We start from the raw sequence: 18112 nt of genomic DNA, 5'->3' as shown, positions 1-18112 counted from the left end.
ATTTAAGCGGGCATTGGATAGGCATTTGGAAGTTATTGGGCTAGTATAGGTTAGGTAGGACTCGGTCGGCGCAACATCGAGGGCCGAAGGGCCTGTACTGCGCTGTATCCTTCTATGTTCTATGTTCTATGCTCTGGTGAAACTCCTCTGCACTGTCTTGGTAGCATGATGATCATTATTTATATAACCAAGGGCATTCAGTTCCAATTCAACAGCAGCACTTCCCAACCTCTCACCAATTAAGAAACATAAAGAAAATGATGATATTTGTTGTTCATATCAGAATAATCTTTAAACCTTGCAAAGAGCTACTGCAAAAACACTGATCTTTCTGATCCCCCTCAAACATTTAGTCCAGAGATTGCACTACTCCCCTCGTTGACTCCATTAAACATTTTTAAAATCCATGTGGTATATATTCCCCACCTCCATACCCATGGAGCTGAACATTATCCACTCACCTGGATTCAACCATGTCAAGCGTCTCCCGAAAATTCAAATACTCCACTCCGACTGGTTCTCATTTATCGATGTCACAGCGAACAATATCCACAAACTCCAGCAGGTTTATCAAAGATCATTTCCCGTTGCTGAATCTAGACCGAATCTACCATACCATATCATTATTCTTCAAGTGTCTAGTTGACACATTGCTTAGAACAGGTTCAAATGTTTTCTTTCCACACAGCTGACATTAAGCTGTCCAATGTCCAGATTTCTGTTTTCCCTTTCCATCCTGTTTTAAATATTTATGTTTACAATAGCTGCTTTCCAGTCTTCAGGATACTTTCCAGAATCCAACAAACTTTGAAGAATAATCAATAATTCTTCCACTGACTCTGTTCTCACCTCCTCAGTACTCTGTGATATAGCTCATCAAAATGCAACACCTTCCCAACATTCAGTTTAACGAGATTTGCAAAGACATATTTTGTATTAATTCTAACTTCCTCAAGTTTGTCTTTTACACCGCTCACTCTGTTTCCGAGTTTGTTTCTGTACCTTACTCTGTGGAGACAGAACCAATACATTCCTCTCAGCAGGTAGATGGCTATTAACAGCCAGTGAATACAGCGGCGGGCTGCACTCCGGAGATAGTGGATATGTCACACACTCCTGCCTGGTAAGTTATTTTCTACCTATCCACTCCACCCTCTCCTCCCTGACCTATCACCTTCATCCCCTCCCCCACTCACCCATTGTACTCTATGCTACTCTCTCCCCACCCCACCCACCTCTAGCTTATCTCTCCACGCTTCAGTCTCACTGCCTTTATTCCTGATGAAGGGCTTTTGCACAAAACGTCGATTTCGCTGCACTTTGGATGCTGCCTGAACTGCTGTGCTCTTCCAACACCACTGATCCAGAACCTGTTTCCAGCATCTGCAGTCATTGTTTTTACCTAAGTTCCAGAATCAGTCCAGTTCACTCCATGGTGAGAGTCAGCACCGTCCTCTCATTGGTGTGACACTGCAGGTTACACTTAAGGAGGGGATACAGTTCAGTGATGACCAAAATTTTGAAACAAACTGATTTCACACTTTAAACTTGGAGTGGGTCCAGCTTAGAAAACATTTTTCTGGAAATCCCAGGGAGAAAATTGCAGTGCCCTTCTCTCTATTTCCAGAGCTTCCCTTTTGTGTAGTATCGCCTCCATTTGTTTCCCATGGACCCAGCCACTCTGTACATGCAGTGTCGAGGGTGGGGTACCCAGACCCTCGAGTCTCCCTGAATCAACCCAGCAACTGACAATACAGACCCAAGATAAGCATGCACAGAACCTACAGTGAAATCACAATGACAGGAGCAAGTCAAATCCCACACCAATGGTGCACGCATTCAGTGTTGAAAATGCCTCCCTCTCCTCAGTTTCTCTTCCTGACTGAGAAAGCTGTTACACCTCTGCACCGTCCCACAGTAACATTTCCCCTCTCCAAGGAAGCAGTTGACAATGGAACATTACGTTTTTCTGCATTTCAGCAACAAAAACACCAGCACTAGTATTGCCGATTGCTGATGGAGATAGAGGGAACATAACTCACTTTAAACAGGGATATACATAAATAGACATAATATTCAGAAATATGGAAAAGACGGGAATGCTATATACCCTCCCATTGTAGTACCCTTCCAGTTCATCATCAGCAATCCCTTTGCTTGTTTTTTTCCCGTTGTCGACTCTCACTTTCTCTTTCTGGGCATTTCTCCACACATTAAATTCACACTCCGCCACCATGCAACTCCAACCCAACCATCACTGATACCAACATAAATAATGTGACTTCCTGGTTGCATTCAGTTCTGTGCAGGGCGACTGGACTCGAAACTTCATCTGCTTTTCTCCTGACAGAAGCGGCCAACACTTTCAGACACTGGAGAATCTTATTTCAGATCTCCAGCATTCATAGTTCCTTGGCTTATTTCACTTTAAATGTTGTTGTTTCACAGGATGTCAGTCTCACTGGAATAGGCAGCAGTTGTTAAGCATCACTAATTGCCCTTGATCACAAAGTGATTCGTCAAGACGATATGAATCCATCCATTGTGTTGGATGAAGTCACACTGACTTCAGACTTGGCAATAATGTTAAGTTTCTTTAACAAGAGCTATCAGTGAACTAATAAAAGGAATTCTGATGTTTTTTGTTTGCATTAAGTGAAACTGGTTTCATTCCAATTCTTGTCATTCGAGTTTAAATTTTGTCATCAGCTGTTGTAGTATTTGAAATAACACCTTTAGAGTCTCAACCTGTGCCTCTCAATTACACTTCCAGTAACATTATTACTCTGATAAAGAGTCCCTATTGTGAAAGAACTATACTGAAGAGAACAGTTTGTGGTCCAAATATTTGTCACTAGAACAGTATTGAAAAGAAAACCATGAGAACCTTTTTCCACGTATGGAGTCAGCTATTACGAGGGGGCATAGCTTTAAATTAAGGGGTGGTAGGTATAGGACAGATGTTAGGGGTAGATTCTTTACTCAACGAGTCGTGAGTTCATGGAATGCCCTGCCAGTAACAGTGGTGGACTCTCCCTCTTTATGGGCATTTAAACGGGCATTGGATAGACATATGGAGGATAGTGGGCTAGTGTAGGTTAGGTGGGCTTGGGTCGGCGCGACATCGAGGGCCGAAGGGCCTGTACTTCGCTGTATTTTTCGATGTTCTATGTAAAACTGGAGACATATCACCTGTCGTTAACAAAGTGGTGGATCATGGCTAATTCAGCAACATACTGAGGAAGAGATGGAGTTTGGGGATATGATGGAAATGGGAGTCGGCAAGTTTAAACGCAGAGATAATACAGAGACATAAAACAGTTCAGGATAAAAGGCTGTCTTGAGGTTCTGAACAGTATTGTTACTTCTTAGAAGTTTAGGATTGTGAAGTCTGTAATTCATGGAAATGAAGTGGAGATTACAACTGAAACTGAAGATAATAGTTTACATCTTTGCCAATATAAATAAAAGAAATTGCTATGAACTTCACTTTTGTTTATAGAATTGACAGGGATAGCCTTACCAGGAACAATGATAATAGCGAGTGTGGAATAGTACCCGGCTTGAATACTCATCAGAATGGCTTGTATCCATGACTCTAACTGTGGCCAGTCCTGAGAAAGCCAGTAAAGATCCGAGGATAAACCCCTGTCCATTGCTGTAACTTCCCAGACTAATGTTCTCAGATTCGGGTCCATTGTTGGAACATTCATAGAGATGTACAGCACGGAAACAGACCCTTTGGAAAAAACCCGTCCACGCCGACTAGTTAAATCAACCAAATCCAGTCCCACCTGGTAGCACCAGGCCAATATCCCTCCAAACTCTTCCTATTAATATACCCATCCAAATGTCTTTTAAATGTTGCAATTACACCAGCCTTCACCACTTCCTCTGGCAGCTCAATCCAAGCACGTACCACTCACTGCACGGTAAAGTTGATGTTTCGGGCATAAGCCCTTCTTCAGGAATTCCTGAAGAAGGGCTTATGCCCGAAATGTCGATTCTCCTGTTCCCTTGATGCTGCCTGACCTGCTGCGCTTTTCCAGCAATACATTATTAAGCTCTGATCCCCAGCATCTGCAGTCCTCACTTTCTCCTAGTTGTTTTCAAATACATGAACATCCTATCGCTCAGGATTCACTCCATGAACTTGCCCACCACCGACGTCAGGCTTAAAATTCTATGGTTCCCTAGCTTGTCATTACCACCTTTCTTAAACAGTGGCACCACGTTAGCCAACCTCCAGTCTTCCAGCACCTCCTCTTTGACTATCGATTATACAAACATCTCAGCAAGAGGCCCAGTAATCACTTCCCTCACTTCCCACAGAGTTCTAGGATACCCCTGATCAGGTCCTGGCCATATATCCACCGTTATGCGTTTCAAGACATCTAGCATTTCCTACTTTGTAGAATGGACATTTTTCAAGATGTCAAATCGACTTCCGAACATTCTATGTCTTCAATATTCTTTTCTGCAGTAAATAGTGTTGCAAAATACTCTTTTACTATCTCCCTAATTGTCTGTGGCTCCACACAAAGGCCGCATTGCCGATTTTTGTGGGGCATTTTTCTTTCCCTAGATATCACTTTGTCCTTAACGTATTTCTAAAAACCCTTTGGATTCTCCTTAATTCTATTTGCCAAAGCTATCTCATGTCCACTTTTTTGCCCTCCTGATTTCCCTCTTAAGTATACTCCTTATACTCTTAGAACATAGAACAGTACAGCACAGAACAGGCCCTTCATCCCAAGATGTTCCGACTGCTGATCCTCCTGTATGCACGCTCAAATTTCTGTGACCACATGCATGTCCAGGAGTCTCTTAAATGTCCCCAATGACACCTCCACCACAACTGCTGCTGGCAACGCATTCCATGCTCCCTCAATTCTCTGTGTAAAGAACCCGCCTCTGACATCCCCTCTATACTTTCTTCCAACCAGCTTAAAACTATGAACCCTCGTGTTACTCATTTATGCCCTGGGAAATAGTCTCTGGCTATCGACTCTATCTATGCCTCTCATTATCTTGTATACCTCAATTAGGTCCCCTCTTCTCCTCCTTCTCTCCAATGAAAAAAGTCCGAGCTCAGTCAACCTCTCCTCATAAGATAAGCCCTCCAGTCCGGGAAGCATCCTGGTAAACCTCCTCTGAACCCTCTCCAAAGCATTCACATCTTTCTTATAATAGGGCGACCAGAACTGGACCAGAATCCTCTTCTAAGGATTCCCTTGATCTATCCTGTCTATACCTGACATATCCTTTCTTCATTTTCTAAACCAAAACCTCAACTTCTTTAGTCATCCAGCATTCCCTTACCTATCAGCCTTTCCTTTCACCCAAACAGAAATATGTACATTCTCAGGACTCTCGTTACCACATTTCTGAAGGTTTCCCACTTTTTAGCTGTCCCTTTACTTGTGAACATCTGCCCCTAATCAGTTTTTGAAAGTTCTTGCCTAATGCCGTCAAATTCGCCTTTCTCCAATTTAGAACTTCAACTTTAACCACTGCTCTAACATTTTCCATCATTATTTAAAATCTAATAGAATTATGATCGCTGTCCCCAAAATGGTCCCCCATCTCAGTCACCTGTCCTGTCTGATTTCCAAAGAGTAAGTCAGGTTTTGCACCTTCTCTAGTCGGTACATCCACATACTGAATCAGAAGATTTTCAGATATATATTTAACAAATTCCTCTCCTTCTAAACCCTTAACACTATGGCAGCCCCAATCTATGTTTGTGAAGTTAAAATCCTCTAACAAAATCACCCTATTGTTCTTACAGTTAGCTGAAATCTCCTTACACGTTTGTTTCTCAATTTCCCTCTGACTATTAGGGTGTCCATAATACAATTCCAATAAGGTGATCACCCCTTTCTTATTTCTCAGTTCCACCCAAATACCATCCCTGGATATATTTATGGGAATATCCTCCCTCAGTACAGCTGTAATGCTATCCCTTATCAAAAACGCCACTCTCCTTCCTTTCTTGTCCTTCCTTTCTATCTTTTCTGTAGAATTTGTATCCTGGAACACAAAGCTGCCGGTCCTGTCCATTCCTGAGCCATGTTTCTGTTATTGCTATGATATTACAGTCCATATTCCTTACAATGCCCTTAGGTCATCTGCCTTCCCTGTTAGGACCCTCGCATTGAAATAAATGTAGTTTAATTTATCAGTCCTACCATGTTCTCTGCTATGTCCCTGCTTGCCCTGACTGTTTGAATCTCTTCTGTTCTCAACTCTACCAGTCTCAGATTGATCTCTTTCCTCAATATCTCCCTGGGTCCCAACCCCCTAACTTACTAGTCCTTCTTGTGCATGTCACGCATACCAGAAAAAAAAGATTCAAATGATCCAAAAATGTGAATCCTTCTCCCATACACCAGCTCCTCAGGCATGCATTCACCTGCTCTATCAGTCTATGCCTATCCTCACTAGATCGTAGCACCAAGCGTAATATAGATCTTACAACTCTCAACGACCTCCTTTTTAAATTCCTACCTAACTCTCTGTATTTTCCATTCATAATCTCAACCTTTTCCCTTCCTACATCTTTGGTCCCAATTTGGACAATGATTTCTTGCTGGCCCCTCTCTACCTTGAGAACATTCTGCACTGTCTCTGAGACATCCTTGATCATGGAACCAGGGAAGCAACACACCATTCTTATTATTCCTTGCTGGCCACAGAAACGTTTGTCTGTGCCTCGGACTAAAGAGTCGCCTCACAGTATTGATCTATTGGAACCTCACATACCCCTCATTGCGTTAGAGCCAGTCGCAGTAACATGAACTTGGCTGTTCGTGTTATGTTCCCCTGTGAATCGATCACTCCCCTACATTTTCCAAAAAAGCTTACTTCTTTGAATGGGGATAGCCACAGAAAGCGTTTGCACGACCTGCCTACCTCTCTTACCTTTCCTGGAATTAACCGATCTATGTGACTGCATCTGCGAGTTTTACCTCTTCCTATAACTGCCATCGATCACATACCATTGCTGTTGCAAATTCCTCATTGCCTCTAATTGTCACTCCAACTGATCCATTCGATCTGATAGGATTCGCAACCAATAGCATTTAATACAAATATAATCCACAGTAACCCGCAAATCGTCCTTAAACTCCCACATCTGACACGAAACACTTATTACTCCACTAAAGACCATTTTTGCTGCTTCACAATCTACAGGCATAGAAAATAACACTGTCTTGTTCCTCTACAAAACATTGCTCTAGGTTAAATTAATAGTTACATTTTATAATTTAAGCTTAATCAAAAGAAATATCTCAAAAACATAGAATAAAGAATGAACACACTCTACTCACTACAGCAGATTTTCCATAGGCCGCACTTAAAGTTATTGACTTATCTGCTTCTGCACTGTGACTTCGTCCAACAATTCCTCCAAGAACAATTGTGAATTTAACTATTTGTTAATTTTTCCAGATGCACTCCGATGTCCAGCGATGCATGAATTCAGACAGCAAAGGCAATAAATATGCAGCTTCACTGTGGTGTCAGTTTCTTTCTCTCTCTGTCTCCTGCACTGACCTCACCATGTGCTTCTTTAGTCTGTTCTTCTCCCACTTAAAATTTATGTTGTTTTGACTTTTTTTCCAAAGTAGAAACATTCCAGTCTAATGTTGTCAGATACGGATCTATTGTTGAAACATTTCAGTCTAATATTCTCATAATCTGATCCGTTATTGGAAAATTCCAGCCTAATGTTCACAGATTTTGATCCATTGTGGGAATATTCCAATCTATTGTTCTCAGATTCAAATTCTCTCCTTCTCTCTGGAGCTGGTGATCGCTTTGGTATTGAGGATGCTGCTGCCCCTGATACTATGGGATAACAGGTTTACAGAAGCCCCTGATTTATGGAAAAGGGAAACACTCCAGTGAAACGGTTAGGTTCTAAGGAGACTGACAGAAATCACAGTCACTCAACAAACAACTCCAGTTAAGCCATTTCGCTGCATCACTTATATAGCACAAAAATACTTGGTTTGGGTGGGATGTTGACATCGCTGATTCTTCGGTGAGTGGTACATCTCTAATTGTAAAGTCAGAGGTAAGGGTGGGTGATGATGCTTTCTCTTCGCCAGCTCGATGATTCTACAGTGTGTTGGCAGGGTAGGAGGTGCTGGGCTCCCGAGGCTATCAGTATCTGATCATCAGGCCTGCTCATCCTTTCATTTTATTTTATATGTTTAACTTTGGCATTTATCTTACCATCATTTAACGGCTTAGGTGGAGTTAGCCATTTTGAGAGGCTCCTACAGTGCCATAGACTGCGTAGATAAGGTCCATTCCTTATGGTCCTTGCAGCCATGACCTGGTCCTGTGGAGAGGTGGTTTGAACTCCCACAAACCTAGATTCCTAGTTTTACCTTTCACTAGTTATTGCTGGGGTCTCAGCAAGATTGGAAGGCAGTACATCTTTCCCGGCTTCTACTGTCTCTGACTGAGATTTCTCTCAGAATTGTCTTTTGATGTTCATTCCTCCTGGATTATGGAACTACATGTGAGACAAACTAAATCTTGAGTTTGATTTTCACAATTGCGTGTTTCTAGGATGTTACCATATTGGAGCAGTAGCTGTTCAGTGGTTAAATAATATATTACTTTGCTAAGTTTTCCAATAAAATTAAGTTATTCCAAGTTACTTTTGTTTTTGAAGCATTTTGTCTGCAGTATTTGAATAGTTTGTTTTTTAGCTTAATGCCTAATATTTTGACCAATCGAAACACATGTATTCTGAAGGGCTTCTGCTTGGGTCGATAGCAATAAGAAACGATATTTATGTTTTAAATGAATAATTAAGGGACGACATGTTGCAGATACGGGGTCTGACAGTGGAATGCACAGAGCTGGAGGAATGTTATCTCTGTCAGGAATTGTAATAGTCAATCTGCCTCATAGATCCAGACCAGATATGCATAACACCAGATATCCGCTCAGCATGGAGCACTGTCAGAGCAGGCTCAGTAAAACGCAGCAATCTGTTGAGGATGGAATACTGTGCAGACCAGGCTTAGTACAACCCATCAATCTGTCCAGAATAGTATATTGTGCAGGTCCCACCAGTTCACGTGCTATCTGTCCAGCATGGGGAACAGGATAGACCACATCAGTGAATTGATTCAGAAACCTTAATGAAATGGTCTGTCCAGCATGGACATGCAGTCTGCAGCCCACACCAGTTACTTGTTCTTTAAATGCGACATGGTATCGGTTTCGTATGGGGAGCTGTGCAGTAAATAGCAATGAATTGATCTGTAAACCTGGAGCAGTTGCTTTCCCAGCACGTAGACCTGCGTGCACCACTCCAGTACATTGCTCAGTAACACTGTGTTATATCACTGCTCAGTGTGGTAAAACTTGCAGCTCATGTTGGAAGTGACAGAATGTGCAACTACCATTCATTTACAGCTCCATGTCTCCATTGTGCCATAACAAAGGGGTGCTGTGGGTGTGAACATCGCTGTCAGAGAGAGATGGCGGGAGAATTGGTTTAAATACCAAAACCAAAAGGACTTTTGGAAAAAGAGAAAGTGAGATTGAGACATTTCAAGGAAAATCACAGGTTTCAGAATGCTGAAATGAAGATATTTCGAACGAATCCTGCAATGCGAGCCAGTATGGTCAGGAATGATGGGTGAACAGGATATTAGTGTGAATTCAAATGATGGAGATTTGGATGGGCATTTATCCTACAGCTTTGTAACCAGAAGCGAAGTCAGCAGGTTCTTTGCCTCATTGGGCTGAACCTAACAATAACTTATCTCAGTGTCATTGTTATTGAGTGTGACAGAGGCCAAGCTAGTGTGCTGGTGCTATATCATCGAATTCACCTCATTAACTCTCCACCCGAGCCTATGGTGTCCCTCTCATTCAATGCCAGCCCGATTTCCCCACCCATCATGGCTGGAGGCAATCATCATTGTCCGGATGCCCCTGAATATTCGGTGTTCACTGGCAGTGGGGACATTTTAAAAGGCCAATGGACACACTGTTGAGCTTTCTGAGTTTGGATAAAGGGCAATTACAACACGGCTTATCGACAGGGGCACGGAGGGCCTGGTGGATTGGCTCGTACAGGCGGGTGGGGACCACACCACCAGAGTGGGGTGCACACCACCAGACCCACCGAGCATGGTCTGAGCGCACCACCCAGCTCAGTGCAGTATCACCAGTCTGAAGAAATGTCCAGCAATGCTGGACATGCATCAATAATCTTCCCCATTCTGTCAGGATAAACGTCACTGTATTATCTCTGCTCCCTCACATTCACTGTATATCTGTTACACAACCGAACCCTGAACAAGGCTCACGCTCCACCACTCTCACTGGTGCATGCAGAACCTATCCTCTCTCACTCTCTCCCTCCCCCCTCTCTCTCTCTCTCTCTCTCTTTCTATTTATATATACACCTCGCCTTTTCAATTCCCCTATAGGTCGATAGAATGATTTGGAGAATGCCGATTATGAAATGTTTCAGAAAATGTTCCAAGTAATTCCCGTTTTCAAGAAAATATCATTTCCCCAGTATGTAACACATATGTAGAAGGAGTAGAGATATAGTTTTTCACATTGTATACAATTCAAATCCATCATGAGGCCATTCAGACCTTCAACCATGCACAAGCATTTAATAAGTTCGCGACAAATATGACAGTTCTCTCAGCTCCATGTTACGGGAACTTTCAGTTAATCAACCCACTGGGATCCTGTCACCAACCAGATGACAGGCACTTCTAGCCCGATTTCTTCAATGTTCGAGGACATTTCCCATGTGGACGGACAGTCCTAACAATGTATTCCCTCAGTTATAAAATACAATTTTGAGCAGTGAACATTTTTATCCTCAGCTGTTATACTGATCGTTACCTGAGTTGTACCTTTTTTCTTGTTATGAAAGATTCTCTTGCTATTTTTGTCTGTGACTGTTCCTGTCTGTAATACTTAGACAGTCTCCTCCTCTGTTGACTGGTCGGCTGGTTTGTAATGCAGAGGGAAACCAACAGTGCAGGTTCAATTCCCCACACAAACAGAGATGATTAAGAAGGTGACGCTCTCTCAACCTCACCCTATCACCCGAGATGTGTTGACCCACAGGAGAAACCACCATGAGTATTCTCTCTCTAATGACAAAGTGGACCCATGGTCCTTCGGAACTGCATTATATCACTGCTAACATATTAAAAAGTTATCTATATTATAATTTCATTTTGCCTTACATTCCTGGATGTTCTGGAGCAATGTGATTTTGTACTACTGCCAGCATTTTCCCACACTGCACATTCCTGCCAATTCCTCGATAATCCTTTACTCCGTTGTTATTTATGAAACTTTTGTCTATTCGGCAAAAAAATATTCAATATCACTGCCTCCAGTATTCTTGGGGAAGAGAGTTCCAAAGACTTATAACACTGGGAGAACAAAAAATAAACCTCATCTGGTGTGTGAGGGTTTTTGTTTTGCCTCATTACCTGAGAAATGATATAATTATGTTGGAAGCAGTCCAGACATGTTTCACTTCATGGATTCCAGAGATGAAGGGCTTATATTATGGAGGCTTTTACAGGTCACTCTTGGAATGAGAGCTGATCGTTTTGAAACATACAAAGCCTTGAGAATATTAGATCCCCACTGGGTGTTTGCATAGACCAAACTTATTGTCACTATCATAGAATCTCGACAGTGTGGAAGCAGGACATTCTACCCATCACGTTCACATTGATCCTCCGAACAGCATCCTACACAGATCTGACCTCCCTACTCTATCCATGTAACCCCGCATTTCCCATGACTAACCTACACATCCCTGTACACTATGGGAAATCCAGCATGGCCGCTGAACTCCAAGCTGCAAATATTTGGACTGTGGGAGGAAACTGGAGCAATCAGAGGAAAAGGGGAGAATGTTCAAACACAACATAGAGGGTCGCCCGAGTTGGAATTGAACCCAGCTCCTTGGTGATGTGAGGCAGCAGTGCTGACCACAGATCTACCATGCTCCTCCATTAGTTATATCAGTTACTTGTGTCTAACTAAAGAAATCTGCCTGACTTTTTCCTATCGGCGAACCGGACCCAGTCTGAGACTTTTATCATCGGCCATATCACCAACCTGGTTACATTTAAAAGTTGTTGTGCGCTGTGGAGGAGAGGGACTAGAAAAGGAAACAGTAACACCCTCCATCCTCAGTCAGAGCAGGAATGAAGAGAAATTCACAAAGTGGGAATTCATTCAAGTGGGAATTCTCTTTCCCAAAATGTTTGGGATGGTTAACTCCTTCTATTATATCGAGGCAGGTTTCATGTGGTTTTCCATGGATAGGTAAACCAGTGATAATGATGTATGGTGAGAAAGGTGCAGATGGGACCACAATGAGATGAGCTATGAACGAATTTACGAGTAAAAAATGAGGTCTGCAGATGCTGGAGATCACAGCTGCAAATGTGTTGCTGGTCAAAGACAGCAGGCCAGGCAGCATCTCAGGAATGAGAATTCGACGTTTCGAGCATAAGCCCTTCATCAGGCTTATGCTCGAAACGTCGAATTCTCTATTCCTAAGATGCTGCCTGGCCTGCTGTGCTTAGACCAGCAACACATTTGCAGCTATGAACTAATTTACTTGTGGAGTATTGTAAAAGGGAAAAATAAGAAAAAGTATGATGTAATAAAATTAATAAGTATTATAAAAACAAGCATCACGAGTCTTTCCTTGCATATGAAGGAAGTTCAAGATGAGTGTGTGATCTTTGGTGGAAATGAAGTCAGGAAAGAAGACTGAGGACATTTGAATGGTGTGACTACAGGGAACAACAGATAATTTACTCTATTAGTTTATATCATTCCTCATAGGAGAAGGCACTATAAGTATTTCAATGATATAATCAAAATAGTACTCAGTGGGTCATTCTTGAATGGTCTCCCACAAAAGGAATACTTTATTTTTAAAATGAACAGATAAGAGTAAGGGGAGACAGATCATCAGTAATTCGTAGCTGGTTTTAAAAGAAGTGGTTACAGAGTGACTGGTTGCTCTGTGTGAAGTATTTCATAACTCTCTGGATTTCAGGAGTGTTCCAGTGAAATTCGCAAAAACTCCAATGTGGGGCCTGTCACCAAGAAGGAGCCAGAGAGTGAGCAGGAACCATTTAGCACAACCATTATTGCTGGGAACCTGCTAGGGTCTGCTATTGGAGGAATTGCAGGACATTTAGAAAAAACTTAAAACAGAGTCAGCATGATTTTGTGAAAGTAGATCTATATTTTGCCCTGTAAAATCATGCAAATTGTTTTCTGGAGAATGTAACAAGCAGATTTGATAAAGGGGGATCTGTAGACATGAGGGATTCCAGAGATTTTCCACAAGGTATCCAAAAGTCAAAGGTTCTTACACAAGACAGAAATTCATAGTATAACGGATAATACATTAGCATGGGACAATTAGTTAACACATAGAAATCAGAGAAACAGGATTAATGGATCTTTATGATAAAATGCACTGGAGTAGAAATAACAGGAGTAACATAAATATCAGTCCGATTCAGTTTGGAAAACCCGGTCAGCATGGACAAGTTGGACCCAAGGGTGTGTTTGTGCGATATATGTTCTTTATCTTGCACTCAGTAGAAAGAACCACCTGTCCCCATTCATATCTTGATTTAAAGCCATCTGATATCAACTTCTCGTTCACCACTGCTAAATCCCGTTTATCTTTTGCCTGACTCTCTGTTTCAAAATGTATTGCTGGAAAAGTGCAGCAGGTCAGGCAGCATCAAAGGGGCAGGAGAATCGACGTTTCGGGCATAAGCCCTTCTTCTCTGTTCCACATCACCAACCCCCAACCTCTATCAATGGATTAAAAAGCCCATTGACCAATCCATATATGTTCTGAGGAAATGTCACACTAGGCTTGAAACGTTAACTCCGTTTCTCTGTCTCTGCAGATGCTGCCACACCTGCTGAGTTTCTCAAGAAATCAATAGGCACATAACAGTTTTATTTTAATGAAACACCTATGGAAACTGGAAATAAAAATACAGACATTGCTGGAGAAGCTGGGAGCTTTGCAGCAGGGTCACTGGACCTGAAAGATTAACTCTACTTTCACTGCTTAGTTCCTTCAGCAATTTCTGTTTTTGACTAAGTTCCAAAACGTGTGCCAAAGTTGCTCAAACACCCTGTCTAACATGAAATGAAATGCACAGGGAAGTTAATAATAACACAAGGTGCATATTTTCATTGGGTCTGAAAATACATAAGGCTGTCATCACTGACAATACCGAACTATTAATCATGGCCAGGAAGAGAAACAGTGACACATTAACATCAAACACAGATGATGGCATACAGGAATGAAAAAGATTCAGGTGAATATGTTAAAGGGTTTCAGTAATGTAACAAATTGGAGGCGTGACACCATGGAGAGACCCTCAGCAGAATCAGAATATAAAAACGGAAGTGTTACCACATCAGAAACCTGGTTAGGTCACTGAGTAACGGGCTGATGGGTGAATGGGTCTCGGTGTGAAATAGGGGACAGTCAGTTGAATTGAATTACAGATATTGAAGCTCAAACTGGTCATTCATGTGATGCTGCTGATCACAGCAGCAGCAGAATTGTATTCAATCACAATCTTTACCGTTTCCCCAAGGATAATCCCTCAGTCTACCATTACCATCAAGCCGATCGATCGTTCAGTGATCGAGCATGAGCATGCCAGGGTCAGAACCATGTGACAACCCATTAAAACTACCAGACCTGACTGTTTATATTCCAAACGGCAAGGCTAACGTCTGATCAAGAGGGCAAAATGATTGCAAGACTAACAGCTCAGATTGAAATTCTGCAGTCCTACCACATCCAGACATAAATGTCATTGGACGATTAAACAATTCATGATAGGAGAGGATTCCACAAATATCCCCTTCCTAGATCACAGAACTGCCTTGTAAAAGACAAGGATTTAGTATCTGCACCATCCTCAGACAGAGGTGTTGAGTCGATGATCCACATCACTCTCATCATGATGCCCAAAAAATCATAGATGGTAGTCTTTAATCAATTCCTTTCACTGAACTTGACATGAAGAAACAGCTGAACACAGTAGATACGACAAAGTCAATGGGCCTTGACACCATTCCTGCAATAGGACTGAAGACTTGTGCTGCACAACAAGCCGTGTCCCTGAGGAAGCTGTATCATTCCAGCTCTAACTCTGACATCTCCCTGGCAATGTGGAAAATTATTCAGCTATGTCCAATCCTCTAAGAGGAGAATAATTATACTCTGACCAATTACAACTCCCTCAGTCACATCACAAAAGCCATATTGGAGGAAGTTGTTTTTGATACAGCTGCCAAACAGCGCAGAAATAACCAACTCAGTGTGTTTTCCGATCGTTCCCCATGTGGAGATTGCGCTGTTGTGGAAATGTCACCGGATTACTAATCCAGACCAAGCTAATGCTCTGGCAGTTGGTGGAAGTTATAATTAATAAAATATCGAAATGTAAAATCTGATGTCAGTAATAATGACCTTGTGTCTAATGTTGATTGCAAACTTCGATCTCCTTCCCCAATGTACTTCCAGGACATGAATCTCCCGTGCTTTCCTGGATTGGCCTCGAAGTGACTCCAGACACACAAACATGTGATAAACTCTTCAATGGTCTCTGAATCCACCAAGCAAGATGCTCATTTGTATCAAACTGCTCCGAGGTCTTAATGGATATATCCGGACAAAACACGCGGCACTAGCTTTGGTATCAGAAAAGGGAACGGGAAACACAGTCCTGTCGACCCTGCAGAGACCTCCTTCCGAAGGTCTGAGAAAGCTTGTGACAACATTTAAAAAGCCTTATCACAGACTGCAAAGAAATATCGGGAAACGAATACATCATTCAACATATTGAACCCTTCTCATTCTAGCTCATGGAGAAAACCTCCTCAATGTAGTTTTTCCCACAGAGTGTTCATATTTTTCCGCATGCTTAAACATCAGGACATATAAAATACGAACTGCTGGAGTCACTTTGGTCAATAAATTTTGCTCCTCCATTCAAGATACAGGCAGTTATACGATAATGCGTGTTTATTAAACACAATTTTGCTGCAACACCATTTGTGAATTGGGCACCATTCTTAATAAAGCCAGCTCCAATTCACTGATACGGGGTTCCATCCCCAGCACCAGCTGAACAGCAAAACACAGCCTCGGGATCCTCTGTCTGCAAAATTGACCCTCAGTGTTTTCAGCTAAAACAGGAATATTATCCACTCTACAAACATTGAACTTGAGCCGGAAACTGGGATATGTAGTCTACATTTGGAAGGAATTTTACTTCAAACCAGGGTCGCATCTTGGAGAGAACTGGAATTCTGCATCGAGATCACGTGTTCAGTCAGCCCGCGCACTTTCTGGTGAACAGATTTGTGGAAAGTAAAGGGGTTTAGTCAATGACTGTAGTGTTAAAGTGTTACATTTACTGAACTATTTCATTACAATATATAGTTTCAAGATTTATGTAGCCTGCGCTATCATTTGAGTTAGGCTGACTATGATTTTTGCTTTGATTTTTACTGACATTATTGGGGGTTTGCCCTTACCCTCTTTTTCCCATTGGCCCCATTATTTAGGTTGCACCATTTTCTATAATACGGTGTTCCACAGGAATGCAGCTTCCCTGCCATCGGAGAACTACCTGTAATGGTCGCTGATCCTCTATCCCCACACCATACTCCTACTCTCCTCCCATTCTTTAGTGTCTGTACACCCTTATTTATATTCAGTACCTGGCGTTCTAATGTGGTTGAGAATTTCCCAGGTTTACCAGTCTCTGAGTGCAGGCATTTATTCTCATCTCAATGCACTTTGGCCTGTCTGTGCCTAATAATGTAAACCCTTGTTTTAGACACCCCAGCCAGGGAAACTATCATCCTTGCTTCCATACTGTCTCGCTCTGTCAGAGACTTATATCATTCACCCATTTTCCTAAAGTCCATGGAATACAGGCCCAGTCGCCCCAAACTGTGATCCCACAAAAAGCCTGTCATCCCAGAGATCAGTCTGGTCATCCTACGTTACTTCCCCTCAATGCCAAGTTTGTCCTTTATTGGGTAAGGAGACCGAAACTGTTCACAATACTGAAGAGTGTTTGAGATGAGGTCTCACCAAGGCCCTGTACAGTTATAGTAAGACACACTTACTCCTGAACTCAAACTCTCCTGAAATGTTGGTAAACACACCATATATTTTTAACAATGTTGTGTATTCCACTAGACAGGTGAGCCTGCTCTGGCCTGAGTGGGAAACGTACAGCAAGCTGGTAAAGTGTGGCTGCTGCTGTACAGGGTCAGGGTAAGATCTCATCTGGAGTAATGTGCACAGATTTAATCTCGTCATTAAGGCAGTATATTGGAATTATCTCAGAAATTTGCTCTCATTTGATTTCAGCCATGAAGATGTTAATCATAGAATTCCCTACAGTGCGGAAACAGGTCATCCAGCTCATCGGCTCCACACTGAAGCTCCGAAACCCATTCCCTACAAATCCCACTCCCCACCCCCCACCCCCCAACCCAGTCTCTGCAACCTGGCATTTTCTATGACAAATCCACCTAACATGCACATGTTGTGACTGTGGGAGGAAGCTAGAGTATCGACAGAAATCAGAAGGCAATGAATAACGTGCTTCACAAAAGATTAATATGCAACACAAGAACACATGGAATTAGGAAAATTTATTTTCTTGGAGAGAAGACTGGCTAACTAATAAAAGCCATGATATGGAGGTGCTGGTTTTGGACTGGTTTCATTTTAAAATACAAGCTTTCCCAACACTGCCCCTCCATCAGGTATTAGAGAGAGAAAAAGACCTTAGACACAGAACTTAATCAGGAGAGATCAAAGGGTTGCACATGAAATGAACACATCTAACATGGCTCCTAAATCTTTAATCAATTAGAATGGAGGTGCTGGTTTTGATTGATTAATATGCAAATCCAAGAATGTCTTTCAAGTCACTGCCTAAAGAGACCTTCAGGTATTCTAGATACAAAGGAGGCGACCCTTGGGTCAGACAAT

The sequence above is a fragment of the Hemiscyllium ocellatum genome, chromosome 38, assembly GCF_020745735.1.
Source record: "Hemiscyllium ocellatum isolate sHemOce1 chromosome 38, sHemOce1.pat.X.cur, whole genome shotgun sequence".
Classification (NCBI taxonomy): domain Eukaryota; kingdom Metazoa; phylum Chordata; class Chondrichthyes; order Orectolobiformes; family Hemiscylliidae; genus Hemiscyllium; species Hemiscyllium ocellatum.
Note: the sequence above shows the minus strand (reverse complement) of the source record.